General features: G+C 38.0%; 1 pseudogene; it reads left to right on the forward strand.

Moving 5' to 3' along the window:
- LOC133766336 (peptidyl-prolyl cis-trans isomerase A-like) overlaps positions 1-18777 on the forward strand; it is an 89642-nt pseudogene extending 70865 nt beyond the window's left edge.
- The last annotated feature ends 741 nt before the right edge of the window (positions 18778-19518 follow it).

Below are 19518 nucleotides of genomic sequence, written 5' to 3' on the forward strand. Positions count from 1 at the left end.
TCCCTCCCTCATCTCCATATGTATCCATGAATGATGTATATTATGCCATCCAAAGTTATGGAGATAGCACAATGAACGCATTTTTCTTCAACATTTTGATTGAAACTGATCATGCTGACATTTAGATTGGTGTGTTCATTTATCCTTTTTAGCAAAAGCTAAGTTTGCGTTTTACAAATATTTCTTCATTTACTTATCCATTTCTATGTTTATGGAAAAACAGGCTATTTTTCATCCTAAATAAACTTAGCTAATCTGAACAATTTCGTGCACATTTTGTATACTTGTGTGACAATTTGTATAAGATGAGGACTCACAATTAGGATTGTGAGCACATTTCCACCTTCCTTCATTCTATTTGTTTTGGTGGGCCACATTTTCAGCATCCAGGTTCAGAAATTTTATATTTTTAGGCTTGGTTTCTTTGGTTACACTAGATATACTTTCTCTTTGACCTTTTCTTTTCAATGAAGGTCTATTTTGTTTTATTACTATTCCTGTTCTAGTTTTTGTTTCGTTTTGTTTTGTTAGTGTATGTCTGATTTTCACTCTATGCTTTCAACATTGTGATGCAGGCCAGTTATAAGGTTAGAAGAGCAACACAAGGAGGAGGCAGACCACAGACTCCAGCCAGAACAGGATTATTCAGCGACCCTACCTGCGTCGGTAGAGAATGCACCATAGAGAACCGTGTTCTCTTACAGACCGAGGTTTATATAGTTAAGGCAGCTGGGGGTGAGAGTGAGTGGGTGTTAGGCAGGGCTGAGCTAGTTTGCATAGGCCTCTGAGGGTGAGCTGGTTGAGGAAGATTAACAGCTGAAGGGAGGTTGAGGAAGACCGAAGAAGGTTGAGAAGTTTCTCAATGGACAGGGGTTTGGGGTCTGCAGAAAAGAAACTGAAAAGCCATGGGGGTGCTGTCTGTCACCCACCGGCATTGTGGCGTAGCAGGTATCTATATGGGCACCGGTTCCATATTGGTCCCAGATGCTCCACTTCCAATCCAGCTCCCTGCTAATAGCCTGGGGAAAGCAACTGAAGGAAGATGGTCCAAGAGCTCCACATGGAAGGCCTGCATGAAGCTCCTGGCTCAGGCCTGGCCCAGCCCTGTGTGTTGTGGCCATCTGAGTAGTGAACCAGCAGATGGACGTTTCACTCTCTGTAACTCGGACTTTCACATAAATAAATCTTATTAAAAAATGTGTGCTATTAAGTCTGAATGAGCCACTTATAAACTGGTCATCAAAAAAATCCAGTCTGATCATTTCTGCCTTGTTAAAAATTGTTTTTACTTGGACAGTAGAGAATTCTTTAATTAGTTAATTAATTCAAAAGGCAGAGAGAGAAGTTTGGGGAAAAGTGAGGGAGACCTAACCAGAAAGAGAGAGCAAGAGAGAGACCACAACAATCAGGGCTAGTCCAGGCCAAAGCCAGGGACCTGGAACTGAATCTGGATATTCCACTGGGGTGGTAGTGATGCAAGCACTTGAGCTATCACCTGCTGCTGATGAATTGAAAGCAGAGCCAGGACTTGAACTCTGGGACATGGATATGGAATGTGGGTGTTGCAAGTGGTGAATTAACCATGTGCCAAATGCCTGCCCCATAATTATTATATTTTAAGTTATGCATTGAATTCATTTTTCATGATTACTGATATATTCTAAACTAATTCTTCTATATTATATTATTTCTTTTGTTTATGGAGAACTTCCTTTGCTACTTCTTATCCCTTCCTTTCTTGTATTTACCTTGATTAATGTTTATTTGTTTTCTGTATGCCTTTCTACTTATTGGAAGGCTACACTCATATAATGTATTTCCATCCTATAGTGGTTATATTTTTCTAATCTACATAATTGGGTTAAATCTGAGCTTACCATTTCAGCCAATCTTGTGAAGAACACATGGCCCTTTCAGCATTTTAACTCTGATTAAACTCTCATTTTGCATGGTATTCTCATCTGGCATATTAGATCCACGTTTTTAATGCTTTCCAGTTGTAAATTTTATTCATCCACTTTTCATAATAGTCTCACCTTTGTTTCTTGTGTAAGAACTTGTCATACTGTGTTTAATTTCCTTTTGTCAGATTTAAATTTAGTGGCTGCGTTAATGAATTTATATGAATGAAAAATGCAAGCAAACTTGTTTATTTTTTAAGGCACAAAAATACATTTTGCGTTCAGTTTTTATGGCAATGTATAGAGCTCTGGATTCTACAATGACAGCTGAAGTACAATGAACACCACAGAGTTGTCCCTCAGTATCTGGAAGGGATTCTTTCTAGAAGAATGTCTTCTTCCAGATGCTGATGATATTAGGATCCATGAATGCTTAAGTCCTCAAAATAAAATAACACAGTATTTGCAAATGCTCTACACACATTCTTTTATACATTTTTAAAAATTGCTAGATTATTTATAATACCTAATTCACTGCCCACAATTCAGTTCACTTTACATGCATTCAATAAGTCGCTTGGTTGCTTCACAAATTAAAGTTTTGCATCTTTGGAAATTTTGAAATTTATTTCAATGATTTTCAGTTCAAAGTTGACTTAATTGAATCAACATATGGAGAACTTGTAGATATGGAGGGTCAAAAGTATTCAGTTGGCTTCATCTGTTGCTTTAGGGATGACTCTTCTCAATGCAATTGTTGCTTTGGAGATAATATGTGTTTTTATTTTGTTGCTCTTTAGATTTCCATTGTAGTTTCCCTAAAATGTGCTTGGATTTTACCATATGTTTATGTATTATTCTGTTGAGATTTGTAGTTTTCCAATATTTCTGACTTTTGACATTTCTGGAAAATTCCCAGTAATTTTCTCATTCATTCTTCTGTTGCTTTGATGTATGTATTTTTTTTTTTTAATTCTCTCTGGACCATATATTGAATCCATGTGGCAATTCTTCACTCTAATTTCTGTTTTTTGCCTGATCTTTCATACTTTCCCTCTTATTTTTTCTGTGCTACATAATGAGTAATTTTCTCAGTTCCATTTTCATGACTGTGTCATTGCAATGATATTTTTTCATTTCTACAAATTCATTTTGGTTCTTTGTCCCATCTTGTTTCTAACCTTACCCTTTGAAAACATTTATTCATGATCTCTTTGGTCACTTTAAATCTACATATTTTGTCATCTTTTTAAGAATTTTTCTCATATAAACTTTCTGGAAATCTAAACCAACAGATTACTATGCATGCAGCCTCCATTTATTTTTATTGTGTGTTTTCCATTTAAAAAATGTATGTAACTTTCAGTTATTACAGCATTTTTAAATTACAGAGTCAATTTGCTTCTTTTTTCTTTTATTTTGTTTTTATGGGTAATCCATGCTTTTTACTAGCCTGGGTCCTGTTTAAAAATAAATTAGTTCAGGATTTTCGCTTGCATATCCTTAAATAAATCTGGACCCCAGTACTGTGCCTGGAATAAGTTAGTTTTGCTTTTGTTTTGTGCTTTAAATTTCCTTTTCCCATCCAAAATCTGGGACACAGAAAAGTCTCCAGAGGTAATGAAAGGAATTTTTTTTTTCTTTCTTATTTTAGGGGTTGGATCTCACCTTTGTTTCTCTGTTATACTTGGATCATAGTCAAGGCATCCTTTTCCTAATTGAGTGTAACAACACTAATCCCAGCTTCATAAAGCTTTTATAAAATGGCTTTTATAAAACATGGTAATCATGTTATCCCACAACTTCATACTTGTGTTTAAACAGTTTTGACAAGGTTCCTGTTACTCTTCAGATAAAGGTAGCACTTTTGAACTCTGCTTACGAATTCTTTCCAGGTCTCTTCTCTCTATGGTTCTTTCTGCTTTCATGGTCACACTCCATAATTCAATTGAGTTTTACTTTCAGTTTCTTGATTGCCCAACTCCCCCTAGCTTCTGGGTCTGTAAGTGGCTGCTTCTACTTCACAGATCATTTTTCCCCCTTCCCTTCCTAAGATAACTCTTGCTTAGTCCACTCTCCAGCTTGACTCAAGTTTCTAGAGCCTGGAGCATCCATAACCCATGAGCTTCTTATCTTACCACATAATATTGCAATAACCTATTTAATCGTTTGCCTTTGTTGATAAACTACAAACTCCAGGAAGGCAGGATGAGTATGTCTCTAATATTTCCTACTGTATACCCAATGCTAAGTAAGCTTTCTATATGTAATAAGTATTTAAGCACCATTTGTTTTATGAAACAAATAAACACATGAACCAAATGATTGAACAATGGCTTTATTTTTTGTTGTTTTTGGTTGTCACATAATGTATACTTGAATCTAATTTTGCTTGTAATTAGCTAAAATCTCAATCTAATTTTCACACACAGTTTTTTGACTTATCCTAAATATGTGTTAAAGAAATTCATATGCATTTCTCTGGATAGGTCCTGCTTATGTAAGAATATGTTATGTACATCATTTTGGAGTAAATTTTTATGTCAGTAATATGATTGAAATTTTGGGTTCTGGTGGTCAGATTTTGAGGTCACATAGAATTTCAAGGATCCTTAACCTACACAGTCTCCCCAATCTCTCTTCCCAGATCCTGCCAATGAATTTGATTTTGAACATAGCAATAGGGACATTGAAATTATGTTAGTATGTCATTGGATCAGGTTTAATTTTTAATAATAATCCACGACTGTGGGCAAAAGAAGTGAGTTTCCTTTCTGGGAAAAGCTAAAGCAGATTTTCTCTGAAGAGAATGAAAACCAAACTGGGTAGAAGATAGGAGGAGGCCTGCACACCTGATCATGGTGCCTTACCAGGGGGCATCTGGGGATGAGGTGTCAAGAATACTGGACCTAAGGAGAAAGGAAAGCAAATAAACATCAATGTGTATGTGCTTACATTTAATAGTTGATGAGGTGGGGGTCGGCGCTGTGGCATATCAGGTAAAGCTGCCCTGCAGTGCCGGCATCCCATATGGGCTCCGGTTTGAGTCCTGGCTGCTCCACTTCCAGTCCAGCTCTCTGCTATGGCTTGAGAAAGCAGTACAAGATGGCCCATGTCCTTGGGCCCCTGCCCCTGCATGGGAGACCCGGAAGAAGCTCCAGTCTCCTGGCTTCAGATCAGCACAGCTCCGGCTGTTGCGGCCAAATGGGAAGTGAACCAGAGGATGGAAGACTCCCTCTCTCTCTGCCTCTCCTTCTCTCTTTGTGTAACTCTGACTTCCAAGTAAATAAATAAATAAATCTTAAAAATAATAGTGGATGAGGTGATGGTACTTTTTCTTTTACCCAGTTATTTCTATAATATACGATATAAAAGTGGGTACTGTAGATTGAATATATATTATAATATGTGTCTGATTTAGGCTTTTAATAATAAATTGAGATCCCTTCACAATGAGAGATGTTTTACTTCATTTTTCATAATCTTGTTGCTCATGCCCATATTGAAAGAAAGTGTATCCTAGTGAATTTACCCTATGCGTGTACTTTGCCCTTTTACCTAAAACAAAACAAAATAAAATAAGCGCATTACTAGTTCTTGTCTTAAATAGTTGGGAACATAAATGGCAACAAGTTTATACAGTTTTCTAAACCTATAACTTTTTTTAAAAGCTTTTCTTATTTATTTGACAGGTAGATTTACAGACAGAAAGAAGGAGAGATAGAGAGAAAGTTTTCCATCCGCTGGTTAACTCCCCAAATTGCTGCAATGGCCAGAGCTCCGCAGATCAGAAGCCAGGAGCCTGCAGCTTATTCCGGGGTCTCCCATGTGAGTGTGGGGGCCCAAGGACTTAGGCCATCTTCAACTACTTTCTCAGGCCATAGCACAGAGCTGGGTCAAAAGAGGAGCAACCAGGATATGAACCAGTGCCCATATGGTTTGCTAGCGCTGCAGGCGGAGGCTTTGCCCACTATGCCACAGCACTGGCCCCTTCCTATAGCTTTTCTCAGAGTAAATATGTTCTTGACTTTAGGAGTTTGAGTTAAACTCAGTTTCAACTTTGCAGTTATAAACATGATACAGAAATTGATTTCAGCTTAGCATCCTTTTTGTTTTTTTAAATCTCCATTTATGACTAGGAAGCTAAATTTAAAACATTATTTGTTTGGTAATAGACTAATGTACAATGCTTGAATTTCTATGAAATTTGGAGCAATATTATTAAGTACACAGCTAGACCTTTGAATATAGCGATATGTACAGTTAGTTCTTGATATACTACTATTCTGATACTCCTAGTACACTTTTTAGGATGGCAAAGACAATATGCTCTCTGGCTCTGTGGTAATTTGCTGACCATGGTCTAGGTTGAGGTCTCATGAAGGTGTGTTGATTTGGTTTTCCAACTTTCATATTGGTTCTCCATTCATTCTACAGAATGCCAGAATAAATTGGAAGTGCTTTCTGATAACAGGAATAGGAATCCATCTGTTTCCTAACACTGCCTCTGTGAAAACTGCTTTTAATTTAGCAAACTAGTGCAATTACATCATAAGTTTCAAAGCGAAAGAGGCAGTAACATAATAGTAAATCAATATTAAATTAATTTGAGGAATGGAATTTGTGTAGCACTGCCAAATCAACCCTAGAATTTAGCTTCTGGAGTGCTGGAGTGTGTGTGTGTGTGTGTGTGTGTAATTGTCAAGGTTAAAAAAGAAGGCAAATTGGTATCTTCTTTTTGTTTTAGCTAATTTCCACCGGGATATACTTCTTGCAAAATATACGTTAGTAAGGCTTATATGCTAATTGTTTGGAATGTCTCTGTCTCTGGAATTTGCTAAATTGGTGATAGTGTTTGTCCTAGAAACAAATGTTTTATTTTAAATAACACTATTGTGAACTTCATTGCCATTTGAGCAATTTTAGGGAGCTCCAAAGCTAACATATAGTATGATTATGGCTACAGCAGCATTTTTGAAAGTGGTATCAGGTGTCATCAGAAGAGGGTCTGGCCATTTTCTAGGCAATGTCTGGAAAATTCTTGAGCTCAGATACAAAATCTTATAGTTGACTTGGGAGGGCTCAAATTTCCTGAGTATTCCATATTGTCTATAAACACATGCTCCGGTGTTAGATTGCCTTGGTTCCTGTTTTAGCTCAACTACTTATTAACTTTGCATTTTTGTGCTGTTACTTAAATCTGTTACATAATTACTTCTGAAAATGATATTAACAGTATCTACCTCATTGGTTATTATGAAGATTTATATATATGATAAATATTTTTATACACAGTATGTTATATAAAAATACATTTTATATATTTATATACATTTAGCACTGTGTAGGCAAAATAAGTGTTGACCCATAATAGTTATTGCTAGTTTTATTATTATTTAAACTAATTATTATGATGCCAGCCTCCTCTCAGAAATTGGTGCTCGCCATCATATGTTTTCCTTGGGCTTTATAACTATTTTGCGGTGGTTAAAATATTTGAAATTTATGGGTATAAAACAGTAGCACAACATTTTCATTTTTATGTAAATATTACTTTAAAGAACCTATCCATTTTGGATCCATGTGATTTTCAATCAATCACATTTGTCATTAATACCTATCTTTATCTCTCTATTCAAGTATGAGGTTGCTTTGTTGAAGCTCCTATGCACAGGAAACATCATGGATTTCTCATCTAATGTTAGGTTATTACTTTTACTGCATAAATTTTAAAAAGTCTGACACCCACATTTTTCCATTGAACTTAAAGGTAACATTTACAAAGTAAAAGAATAAGTAAGATAGTCTTGGATTCTTTATCAAGGAGCCTGAAATTCTGTATTGATTTTGCCACAAGTGAGTTTCATGGCCTGTGATAATAAATTGATTTGTGGGCTGCCCATGTTGCAATGTCTTTGCACATATCCAGTTTAACTGACATCAATGCTGCTCTGGAGACCCAAGAACTACAGTCTCTGACTTGGGGATTTTCATCCCCTGTCATCTGAAATGTCATTTCAGAAACATTCATCGCAAGTCTCTGTCACTAGATGAATAATGGGCCTCTGTGATAGTTGCTCAAAAACAGTTTCACTGCCTGGGTGACAGTTCCTGCTGTAGCCTACTTGACAGCATGAAGAAGTTCAGACTCATCAAGTATTGAGTGCAGAGGACATGTCATTGTAGCTGAAATGGCACCATGTGTGCCCATTGAGACTGCCGGTTAAGTTAGGGGATAATGTCCAGACAAGAAAGCTCCTCAGGACAGTGATGACATTTTTAGAAATAACCAAAATGTGGACCTCTTTTCTCTACTAGTTTGCAACTGTTGGGAACAAATTTTCATAGGAGAGGTACCCCAGATTTGATTCTTTAGAATCATATGCACAGAGACAGTAGTTTCATGAAACAGGTAAGAGTCTTTCTTCTCTATTATATTTCCGGTCTTGAACAGAAGAGAGACCATTAGAATTTCACATCATTGCAAATATTTTTTTTTTATTTGACAGGTAGAGTTACACAGTGAGAGAGAGGGAGAGACAGAGAAAGGTCATCCTTATGTTGGGTCACCCTCCAAATGGCTGCTACGGCCGGAGCTACACCGATCCGAAGGCAGAAGCCAGGTGCTTCTTCCTGGTCTCCCATGCGGGTACAGGGGCCCAAGCACTTGGGCCATCCTTCACTGTCTTCCCGGGCCACAGCAGAGAGCTGGACTGGAAGGGAAACAACCAGGACTAGAACCCGGTACCTACAGGGGATGCCAGTGCTGCAGGTGGAGGATTAACCAATGAGCCATGGCGCTGGCCCCACAAATAATTATTTTAGATCGAACAATACCGGTACATTTTGCCACCGATTTTTTAACATGTGTTGCAAATGTTAAATGGGTTTTTTCTGCTTGAGCTATATAGTTTGAGCTGGGATAATTTTAACCCTTCTCAGGACAGCTACATGAGGGAACTTCAAAAAGTTCATGGAAGACATTATGTGTAATTTAAATTACTTTGTATATTTGTATATGTTTTAATTCCAATTTGCATGAATATTTTGAAGAACTTTCGTTATCTGCCATCTCTCCTGGCAAAAGAGAGGATGTTGGGAGTAGAAGTTATTTCCTCAAATTCTGATGTATTGCAGACCCCCATATGCCTATGAAACCCCTCCTCTTGTGATGTAATGCAGTTATGCCCATCTATTTCTGGCATCAAATCTCCTCGTCTATTTATTTACTTTTATGTTCACTTTATGTGTAAATCTTAACCAATATTTTGTATAAGTATATTGCTGAGGGGAGTAAGGTTATGAGAGTAGGAATAAATTCAGTTTCATACTTCATACAATGTTCTGCTTTAGCTTTTTCTGCATGAGCCCTATGAAGTCAATTTAAAGACAATTTTAAACTGCTATAACTATGACTACTCCTTGATCCACATTCTCTTCAATTATGATGAATTTTCCTTCAGAACTAGAATCTGTTCCATCAAGATTAACTACTCTCCAATCTTTCTCCTTGTTTTTCACAAAATATTAGATAATGTAAACTGAGCATATGACCAGAGACTTACTCAACAATTGACTGACAGCCAGAACTATTCCCGTATTCTACACTTACGCTTTCAGGTTTTTTTTGTTTTGTTTTGTTTTGTTTTTGTTTTTGTTTTGTTTTGTTTTTTTTTTTTTAATATAGTATACTTTTCTTTCCCTAAAGCAAAAGAGAGTAAGGCCCATTTTGGTAGGTCATGAGTTAATTTAATTCTCCAAAACCCATATACCTCAACACCCAAAATTTAATCAGACTGCAAATGCTGCTTTTTAGTGAGGGACTGACAAGAAAATATTAGTAAAAAGCTGGGGTTTTCTCTTTGATTAAATTGTCAAGACACTAAGTAGCCCCTTCATTTGGTGATCCCACTCTCAACTAATTGCCTATTGATTTGTCAGTAAGGAAGGTAGTATTTGGTCTTGGATCATCATGTAATAAGTAAGGAAAGACACACTTTGCTTTCCTTGGTAGAAAATTAATAAGTGATGTGCTTACAGAAAGAACTCAGGCTTCCTTATCACAATCCTGCAGTTGTCTGGCAGCTAACTTATAAAGTATATTGAACTTTTATGGAAAAAGATTTCTCTATTCTGTTAAATGAGGGATTTGGGTCTTGTGAAAAATAATGTACCACAATGCTACATGTTCAGTATTTCCTTGAGAATTCAGAAGCTTAGAATGTTCAAATTCACTAATTCTTGTCAACAATTCATTTAATAGTACTTGTCTTTACATTTCACTGCAGTTAAATCGTCTTTAGTTTTCCATTGCACCAAGAAGTGGTTTATGCATTGCTATACTGGAAGCATTCCCAGGGCATGTTTTTCTTTTTTCAAAATAGAATTATTATTAATACTTAAGCTTTTAGCACACTGCGTATTTGTTGAGCTGAAATAGATTGAAGCTAGAAACTATGTTAAAAAACAAGATTTCATAATCAATTGCCAATTGGCAAAAGGAAATTTGAATGGTTCCTGTTTTTGTTGTTTGTGCTAAACAACAACGCAGCTTAACCATTTGAGTTATTTTCCTCTCTTTCTTCTCCCTCATGACTGATACATTCTATTAAAGTAAACATTTAATAATAGTAGCACATTCAAAAAATATTGAGAAGTTTAAGCTTATTCTCTTCTCATGGAAAGGGGAATCTGATTATATTCAAGCACAGAATTCCTATGCTAGGCAGCAGTGTTTTCACTACATGGCTACAGAGAAATAAGAGCACACAGGGAGAAAGTTTGGACAAATGTCTTGTTAGTCACTTCACATCTCTTTGTAGCTTGTGTTACAGACACGTGGGGATACTTCTTATAGACAAGTAATGACCACTGTCAAAGTCCAAAAATGAAGTAAAGAAAAGGGCTTGTGGTAAGGAGACCAGAGACCATCATGTAAGCTTGAATACAGACTAGAGAAGAGGCTCTCTGAGATCTTCCTTGAGACTCAATTTTACACAATAACAAAACAAATGTCCCCTTCCTTCTTTCCTCCCTCCCTCCCTCCCTTTCTCCCTTCCTTCCTTCCCTCCTTCCTTCCTTCCTTCCTTCCTTCCTTCCTTCCTTCCTTCCTTCCTTCCTGTCTCCCTCTTTTTTTCTTCTTTTTCTTTCATTTTTTCCTAAAAGATATTATATATTTGAAAGGTAGAGTGAGAGAGAGAGAGAGAGTGAGAGAGAGAGAGATCTTCCATCCATGGGTTCAATCCCAAAAGGCTGTGGAGCCAGGAGCTTCTTCCGTGTCTTCCATGTGGGTGCAGTTGCCCAAGGACTTGAGCCATCCTCAGCTATTTTTCCAGGCATATTAGCAGGGAGCTGGACTGGAAGTGGAACAGTGGGGATTCAACCCAGCATCCATATGGAATGCCAGCCCCACAGACTTTAGCTTAAACTGCTGCACCACATCACTAACCTGGTCCGTTTTCTTAGAAAACTGTCATCTCAGGACAGAGGTGGGAGTGACAACTTACACAAAGAAACTTATATCTAGCTTTTTTTTTAAGATTTATTTACATATTTGAAAGTCAGAGTTACACAGAGAGAGCAGAGGCAGAGAGAGAGAGGTCTTCCATCTGATGGTTCACTCCCCAGATGGCTGCAATGGCTAGAGCTGTGCCGATCCGAAGCCAGGAGCTTCTTCCAGGTCTACCATGCGGGTGCAGGGGCCCAAGGATTTGGGCCATCTTCTACTGCTTTCCCAGGCCACAGTAGAGAGGAGGATCGGAAGAGGAGCAACCAGGACTCAAACCGGAGCCCATATGGGATGCTGGTGCTTCAGGCCAGGGCGTTAACCCACTGTGGCACAGCAAGGGCCCCTATATCTAGCTTTTGATCTCTTTTCTCATTACATGTTTCAAGTTACTCCCTTATTTATTTATTTATTTTTCATTAATGCTTTCCTCCAAAACTTTGGTGTGACTGTTAAAATTTGTTTCTGTACTGAGTAACTCTGAGGTTAAGAAGCTAAGGTTGAAAGTGATGCTCAGGCCAGCACTGTGGCATAGCTGGTAAAGCCCGCCTGTGGTGCTGGCATCCCATATGGGGCCTGTTTGAGTTCTAGCTGCTCTACTTCTGATCCAGCTCTCTGCTATGGCCTGGGAAAACAGCAGAGAATGGTCCACGTCCTTGGGCCCTGCACCTGCGTGGGAGACCTGGAAGAAGCTCCTGGTTCCTTGCTCCTGGCTTTGGATCGGCCCAGCTCCTGCCATTGCGGACATTTGGGGAGTGAACCAGCAGATGAAAGATATCGTGCTCTTCCTCTCTCTCTCTCTGCTTCTACCTCTCTCTAACTCTGCTTTTCTTCTTCTTCTTCTTCTTCTTTTTTTAATAGAATTAACTTTTAGTTAATAAATATACATTTCAAAAGCATAGCTTTGGGATTAGAGCAGTTCTTCGCCCCATAACCACCCTCCCACCCACAAACCATCCCATCTCCTACTCCCTCTCCCATACCATTCTTCATTAAGATTCATTTTTAATTATTTTTATATATACAAGATCAACTCTATACTAAGTAAAGATTTCAATAGTTTGCACTCACACAGACACACAAAGTATAAAGTACTGTTGGAAGATTAGTTTTACTGTTAATTCTTATAGTACAACACATTAAGGACAGAGGTCCTACATGGGGAGCAAGTGCACAGTGACTCCTGTTGTTGATTTAACAATTGACACTCTTATTTATGATGTCAGTAATCACCCAAGGCTCTTGTCATGAGTTGCCAAGGCTATGGAAGCCTCTTGAGTTCACAAACTCCGACCTTATTTAGACAAGGCCATAATCAAAGTGCAAGTTCTCTCCTCCCTTCAGAGGAAGGTACCTCCTTCTTTGATGGCCCCTTCTTTCCACCGACATCTTACAGAGATCTTTCATTTAGGTCATTTTTGCCACAGTGTCTTGGCTTTCCTTGCCTGAGATACTCTCATAGGCTTTTTAACCAGATGTGAATGCTTTAAGGGCTTGATTCTGAGGCCAGGGTTCTGTTTAGGGCATTTGTCATTCTATGAGTCTGCTGTGTATCCCATTTCCCATGTTGCATCGTTTTATCCTTTTTAATTCTAGCAATTATTATTAGTAGACACTTGGTTTTACTTATGTAATCCCTTTGACACTTAATCCTATCATTATGATCAGTTATGAACTTAAACTGATTACTTTAACTAGTAAGGTGGCATTGGTACCTGCCAACTTAATGGGGTTTGGATTCCCATGGCAAGTTTTTAGATTTACCCTTAGGAGCAAGTTTGAGGGAGCGTGTGCCGAACTGTACATCTCCTCCCTCTCTTATTCCCACTCTTATTTTTTAACAGGGATCAATTTTAAGTTGGGTTTAAACACCTAAGAATAATTCTGTGTTAGTTAAGGAGTTCAATCAATGGTGTTACATAGAAAAAAAATACTAAAAAGAATAAAATAGTAAGCTGTTCCTCAACAGTCAAATAAAGAAATAAATCTTAAAAACACAAAACAAAACAAAACAAAACAAAACAAAAAAAACAACAGTGATGCTCAACAACTAATCAGCCCAGAGGCTGCTTTTCAGACTTTCTAGTATCTTAGATAAAACTAGAATATAAATGTAGATACAATGTGGGTGATACTGTACCTGGTGGGGAGTCTGCCTGCCCTGCCCAGGCAGGAGGTTGAGAGGGCATAACACACCGTGCCTCCTGGGAAGGGAGGGACCCCACAACCTGACTGCTGGCAGGCAGAGGGAGCCCCAGACAATTTTTCCCACCCCAATACCCTGTTAAAGAGCCCTGTAATTGTCAATCAGGTACAGCTTCCACGTGTGGCCCAGGCTATTAGGACCACCTAGAAAGCTTTCCTAGCTACGTGATCTTCAAGCTGACTGGAGAAGCATAGTGGTGCCAATATTGGTTCTATCCTATAGAATTAGTGTTACCCTGAATTAGTTACACCCCTTCTGCCTGCCCTTTAAAAGGTGTGTGTGGTCGTTAATAAGGCAGATATGTTCACAGAAACTTGTCTCCGATACTTCCTGCAAAGAGCATGGTCACCCCACCCATGCCAACAGCATGTGAGCCTCCTGGGATTAGCCCACAATAAAAAGACTTAGTGTACAAAGTTAATACACAATGCACATACATGCGTATACTATATATATTATGTGAATTATTAATAAATAAAATTATAGAGCATTATTTTTGAAATTTTTCATTAACAGATACATTTGGTGCTCTATAAAATATGAAAAATATCCAGTTTATCCAGAGTCCTAACTGTATCAGTAGCTAAGTCAGTCGCTATAATCTACAGCTGATTTTAGCAAAGATAATACCTTTCCAAGTACTATTACCTCTACTACCTGTCAATTGACTTATTGCTTCTTTCTTCTTGATCAAGGCAGGAAATGGAAGTAATTGCTTCACGAAGGCAGTGTTGGGATTAGGAAGTGAGCAGAGTGAAGTCACATTAGCTAATGCTTCTCAGTCTTGGGAATCACTAAGGGTGATTTAAAAATAGGCCCCACCTATTCTGATATAATTCGTATGGGACATGGCTTCTGTCTGCCTTGGGATTTTAAATGTTCTCCAGGAAAATTTGATATGCAGCCAAAACTGCACACTACTGGGTTAGAGTGTGAGAGGGATCACACTTCATTAATCCTTAAACAACATTAATATTTCTAATAGATTATAGATAGGACATACAAATAATACAGATCATATGTGGGAACATTCTTTAAAATGGGACACATGATTTAATAGTGGAGGAATTCTCCAAAATGAAGAAACACTGGAGTTCCAGTTTTTCTGAATATACTTATTTATGTTAGCATATGACATAAATTGCATAATGTTCTTTGGTTCTAGGAATGTTCCTCTTTTGTTGAACAAAGTTACAGCAGTGGGGCAGGCATTTTTCATAGCAGGTGAGATGCCAGTTGGGATGCTTGCATCCCATAACAGAGTGTCCAGTTTCGTGTTCTGGCTCTGATCCCAATTCCAGTTTTCTTGTAATATGAACTCTAGAAAGCATTGGGTGATGATGGTTCAGGTAGCTGGGACCCTGATATCTATGTCAGGGTCCTGGATTGAGTTCACAGCTTCTGGCATAGGCCTAGCTTAGCCCCAGCTATTTGGTCATTTGAGAATTGAAACAGTATATATGGATTCCATCTGCCTGCCTGCCTATCCCTCTATTCCTCTGCCTCTCAAAAAATAAAAAAAAAATTAAGAAATAGATAGATAACAATTTTAAAAAATGGAGTAAAACATTGAGTAAAACTGAATACCAACATTAAACATGAGTTTATTAGACATTTTTCTATCAGAAATCTTGCTCAGAACTGTACCTGACAAAGTTATCAAAGCATATACATTAGAAAACTATGATTCAGGGATGGTGTTGTGGCATGAGAGGTTAAATTGTCACCTGCGGTGCCAGCGCCATGACTCACTTGGTTAATCCTCAGCCTGCGGCGCCGGCATCTCATATGGGCTCCAGGTTCTAGTCCAGGTTGCTCCTCTTCCAGTCCAGCTCTTTTCTGTGGCCGGGGAGAGTAGGGGAGGTTAGCCCAAGTACTTGGGCTCCTGCACCCGCATGGGAGACCAGGAAGAAGCACCTGGCTCCTGGATTCGGATCGGCATAGCTCTGGCTGTAGCAGCCATTTGGGGTGTGAACCAATGGAAGGAAGACCCTTCTCTCTCTCTCTCTCTCTCTCTCTCTCACTGTCTGTAACTCTACCTGTCCAAAAAAAAAAAAAAAAAAAGTTGTTGCCTGGGACAAGGCATCCCATATGGGTGCTGGTTTATGTCCAGACTCCCTGCTGATGGCCTTCTGAGAAAAACAATGGAGGATGGCTGAAGCATTTGGGCCCCTTCCATCCATATGGGAGACCCTGATGAAGCTGTTGACTTCAGCCTGACTCAGCTCTGGCCCTTGTGGCTATTTGGGGAGTGAACCAGCTGATGGAAAATCTCTGTCTGTGTGTGTCTCTCTCTGTTTCTGTCTTTCCCACTCTCTCTCTAACTCTTTCAAATACATAAATAAATCTTTAGAAAAGAGAGAAGAAAACTATAATTCAACTCTGAGTGTGAAACATCATCTTGGAGGATGCTGCTGCTTGTACACTTAGATGCTTTAGACAAGAATTTGTAGCTCTCAAATGGATTGCCTTGCTCCTTCTGCATTCATGAAAGTAATAACCAAGAAGTAAGAGCAGAAAGGAAGTTATATCATGGTCATTTATGTATATAGCAGGCATTCTGTTCTTTTCCACACAAATAAGTACATGTCTATATATATGTGTGTGTGTGTGTGTGTGTATATATACATACATATATGTATATATGCACATACATGAGTGTATATTTATGTTGTACACATATACAAAAATGTGCATATACATGAATTCCAAAAAAATTAATACTCTATAAAAAAGAAGTTAGAATTTTTCTGAAAGTTCTTCAGAAAAATCAGAGGATTCTTTGATTTTACTTTTATGCTAGCTATAATGAATAGTAAGCTTTATGTAAGGAATACTATCTATTCTTTCCATAGATCTTTTAAAATTTGTTCAAACTTCTACTTACATTTTCATTTGAAAGATAAGGAGAAAGACAGATACAGAGAGAGAGAGTTCTCCTATAGATGAGTTTGTTCTCCAAATGTCTGCTTTTGTTGGGTTAGACTGAAGCTGAAATTGGCCCTTAAACTTACATTCTAATGTTAGTTTTACACAAATCTTTTGAAATGTCTTTTTAAATATACCTATATATTTAAATGTAGATGTTTATATATATATATACATATATATATACATTTGAAGCATGTTCCCTTGACTAATTTCATTTAAAATAATTGTTTTAAGATTATTTTAGCATTTGCATAGTTGAGGTTGCTATACCTGTCACATTGAAATACAGCAATAGCTGATTTTATAAATTATATGTCTGAGAGCAAGAGAAAATATTTTGGATCATTTGTTTTCTTTTTTCCCTAAATTTTTCAGATCAATTCAGTGCTTACAAGAACTGTTTTGGGAGATAATGGTGTTTTATTCTTAAATACAGTGCTGGGTACTGTAAGATAGGCATGCTCATGTTGAGGGGAGTTATAAAGAAATATTTGGGCAACAGTATGGACAACCTGACTTTAGCTCAGAACAGATTTCAGATGACAAAGCTAAAATACAGATAGCTTAAATAGTTATTAATTTCTGAAGCCAAGAATGAAATATAACTATGATCTGTGTGATTACAGAATTCTTTCTCTGTTTAAGCATTTCACTGTAAAAGATTGAGGGGACTTGGAATTCACATCTTTAAACATAACAAAACACATGGTGATTTTCATCCTTGACTCAGAGTTATAGAAAAGTATAGATACTATTTAAAAATCTGACCTAAAGTTTAAAAATTACAGTCACTTCAGGCTTCTTTAACAGAATATCATAGACTAGATAGCTTAAACAATAAACATTTATTTCCTCAGTTCTGAAGGTGCAAATTAGGGTGCCAGCATGGTCAGGTGAGGGCCCTCTTCCTGGGTAACAGCTGGCTGCTTTCTTGTTTTACATTCACATGATAGAGACAGACTACTCGGATCCCCTAATCTCTTTTTATGGGCACTAATCCCATCATGGGGCCCTACTCTCATGATCTCATCTCAACCCTATCACATCCAAGAGGCCCTAAATCCAAATACCACAGTGATTAGGGTTTCAATATTTGAATTTTGGGGGGGCACAGCCATTCATTCTATAGCATGGTCTATAACCTGCTCACTTTTTAAAAACATTTATTTTATTTATTTGAAATGTAGAGTGACTGGGAGAGAAGGAAACACAGAGGGAAAACATGTGTTCACTGACTTACTCCCCAAATGGCACTATAGTTTGAGCTGGGCCAGGCTCAAGCCAGGAGCCCCAAACTCCATTGGGTTTCCCATAGATTTACACCCAAGTGCTTCCACTGCCTTCCAAGGCACACTAGCAGGGAGCTGGATTGGAAGTGAGCAGCTGGGACTCAAACTGGTGTTGACATGAGATGCTGGTGTTGCAGAAAGCTGCTTAACCTGCTGCTTCACAACACTGGGCCCTCAATTTCCCTTTAAACACCATTGCCCTGAACTGAAGATGTTAAGTGTTTACAAGACAGATAGAGAACCACTGACTGAATAGGCGATGAATAGAGCAAAGCTATTAGTCATATACTAGTACATAGTGATTTCCACTCTTTCTACATTTAAATATCTTCATGGCTGTCTTTGGGAAATATTATGTAACATAGGCATTTTTAAATTGAACTCTTACTTTCAATGTTCAGACTTTTTTGTAGGATCCTTTTTTCTGTGCCTTAGATTTTTGTCAGTTTTTTGCACTTTTCATTCATCTGTTATGGTCAACCCACCATGTTGTTCAACATCGCCATCCATGGCAGGCTTTTGGGCTCTACCTCCTTTGAGCTCTTCTCAAACTAAGTTTCCAGCACAGCAGAAAACCTCTGTGGTCTGAGTACTGGAGAGAGAGAATTTTATTACAAGGGTTCTTTGTTTTACAGGATTATTCCAGGGTTTATGTGCACAGTAGTGATAAGTCTACCTATGGAGAAAAATTTGATGATGAGAATTCATCCTATAGAACTCAGGTCCTAGCATCTTTTGCATGGCAAGTGTTGGACCCAACACAAATGGTTCCCAGTTTTTCATTTTCACTGCCAAGACTGAATGGTTGGATGGCTAGCATTTGATCTTTGGCAGAGTGAAAGAGGGCAAGAGTGTTGTGGAAGCTGTGGAGGCCTTTGGGTCACTAATGGCAAGGCCAGAAAGAAGTTTACCTTTGCCAGATGTGGACAGCTCTACTGCATCTGAATTCTGTTTCTTCTTAACCACCGGATCATTCCTTCTGTAACTCAGGAGAGCACCCCTCTTTCCCATAGTAACAGTTTCCAATGTTTCCAGGGTAAAATACCCACAAATTTAACATCCAAGGAAAGATCTATTGCTCTTTCCTCATTGTTTCAATAAGAAAATCGACTAGTTAGTCAAACGAATTTGACAAAGATCACAAAACTAATTAGCAGAAGCACTAAAATGTGAATTTAAAGATGCTGATTTCCTTATCAATGCTTATTATAACAAGTATTATTGACTTTGCAGGAAATCTAGCAACAGAGCTGTGTGTGGTGGGAGAAAGGGATGGGGCAAGTAGAAACACCTCAAGTAAGTCTTAGCAAAGTGATTTACCAAGAATAGCAGTAACATTTATTTTATGGAACTATGATTCTTTCTCATCTTACCCAGGATGAGCTCCTATTAGGTTTTATTGAACAACTTATTTCTTTGATCTCAGCTTAACAGTTGTGGAAAATAATCACCAAATCTTTCTCCTTATGAAACATATCCAGTGTGTTGACAAATACTGCTAATTCTGCATACTCAGTGAGCTCATATCTTTACTCATTACTCTATTCCTTTCCCACCACCATCACCAGACTAGCTTCAACTATCTCCAGACAACTCAACTACCTCACATCTTGTTGCTTCCAGGAAAGCAGAAGACTCAGCCACTCAAAGTGCTGATTTAGTTTGAAATTCTAGGTTTTTGTCATT

Source organism: Lepus europaeus, chromosome 9 (genome assembly GCF_033115175.1).
Source record: "Lepus europaeus isolate LE1 chromosome 9, mLepTim1.pri, whole genome shotgun sequence".
NCBI lineage: Eukaryota > Metazoa > Chordata > Mammalia > Lagomorpha > Leporidae > Lepus > Lepus europaeus.